The following is a 2,233-nucleotide window of genomic DNA, read 5'->3' on the forward strand; positions in this document are numbered from 1 at the left end:
GCTCCTACACGTCAGGAGAAACATCTGCACGTTTGCTAGAAGGGAAGTGCACTCACATGGAACTCGAAGGGGGGTTGACTTGGATGTGCCGCGCTGTCGCCTGTCAAGAGTGAAGGACAGTTTTCCTGTTTTGGCGGTGCGAATGTTCAACTGCCTGCCGAACTCGGTTAGGGCACGCCCAGTCAATGTGTTCAGACGAAGCTCATTGTCAAAGTGGCTTGTTGGAAGGAGCTTCTACCGGTTAGAGGATTTTTTCGGCGAAAGCTTTGCTGGACTGTGACGCTGCCTACAGTTTTATGTACCATGTTTAATCGACACGATCTATCCAGGAAGACCTGGCCCTGATTACGACTTTGGATATTTGGATTTAAATCAAATCCTATTATATTAAGCGAGCAATTTCTGTACCGGTATTTATATATCTGGTTATTTATGTTTTACGGATCTTGTAAACGGCTCTAACGATTTTTACGAAATTTGGAACATAGGTAGTAGGTTTATGATGTAGATTCGATTGCACTAGGTCTCATTCTTTGGAAAACTTGCTGAACGACATTAAAAGATAATTCATCCTTGGAAAACAGAATTTCGTCGTCTATCGTTAACAGAAGATGCGTGTGCCCACGGTATTTAGATGAAAATCTAAATCTTCAATCTTCATCTATATACCGTGCGTGTGCCTGTGTGGGAGAGAGACAGAATTATTTCCAGCTGTTTAATCATAATCAATCAGGGAGAAATTTTATCTAGCTAGACAATTTAATCGATTTGATCAACATAATCTAATTTGTTGACATGAATTGATAATCCTCCTAAACAAGAGTAATATATCATAATATTTTCAAAGTTGATCGTTTATTTGAAAATTTCAAGTGATTAGGCTATAGTGAGTGTTATTTTGTTATTCAATTTGGTTTGTATTATAATCTGAATTATAATTTTTTTGTTTTCAAATGTTTGAACAGAAAATTGAACCTGAATTTAAGTGTATGGAACATAACCTACTATCTGGACTATTTATAGTGTATAAATCAAAATTCGGAAAAGAAACAGTTTTGGGCTGTGCCTGTCATTTTTAGTAGCCTACTTCCCCAATCATTCTAAAGAAATGTGTTCGGCTTATCAAAAGTCAATAAATAAATAAAGAGCGAAGCTCGGTGCCCCGATATTAATAAGTGATTAATTTTACTCTTACAACTTTACAGAATCAGAGACAAAAAATAATATATAGTGAGGTCCACGTTATAATGGCAGTAGAGAAAGATATAGAGGAAAACAACATTGGCGATCTTCTGTGTCTTGTCAATGTCTTCTATGGACGGTAACTGCACAGTTTTATTGATGTACGGTACCGTAATATTAACAGTTCATTCTCATTTAAAATAATCAATTATATTTTTCAATGATTTCTTTATCAAAACTAAATATTTTGTTAATTCATTACCGGTACCGTATATTTCTACATTGTTGAAAAACGATCTGGCAACATAGCAAAGCGAGAAAAAGATAGCGTTATCCGCTTTGTTGAGTGATAGAAGATACAATGGCTAAGCAACCCTCCATTCATAGTTGCCTATCTTTATCGGTATTAATTAAACGGTATCGCTTTACTCTATGACAGCATAACGTGAATGGGCCTTGGAAAATTCTCATTATTGAGGTAGGCCTATACCTAGTACCTACTTTCAGGAAGGTACCTATAGCAGTCTATCCTCTGGAGGCTGAGGATAGGCCCTAATGAGTACTTACTTGTTACTCTTGTCCAGTCTTCTCCACAGTATGCCGTTCTTTTGATAAAACGGTCCTTACCATTGATATTCAAATTTTTATTTTGAGTTTTATAGTCCTCACTGGACGGTTTTGATAATTATAATACTAAGTATAATACTAAAATGCTGCATCATGTTAGCCCAGCATGCAATGTGACCAGGGCCCAATTACCCAGTGAAGGCAATGAAAACCAGCGTTGACAAACCACCCATCCACACACTGGCGTGTGAATGACGACTCGACTGTCAGGAGGACAAAATAATACAAGTAACAAGTACCCTAAGTAACTGGCGCTGGTCGTCATTGGAACAGAATAGGTATCATTGGACCAACATGTAGATGCGGCATTAGGGATTAGGGAATCGGCCTTTAGATTAAAATTGAAAGGGAAATTTTTATTTGGAAGTATAGTCGTAGCTGGCAGCCTGTCAGCAACTCAGCAGACAGTTTCGTTATTTTGCAA

The sequence above is a fragment of the Nilaparvata lugens genome, chromosome 1, assembly GCF_014356525.2.
Source record: "Nilaparvata lugens isolate BPH chromosome 1, ASM1435652v1, whole genome shotgun sequence".
Lineage (NCBI taxonomy): Eukaryota > Metazoa > Arthropoda > Insecta > Hemiptera > Delphacidae > Nilaparvata > Nilaparvata lugens.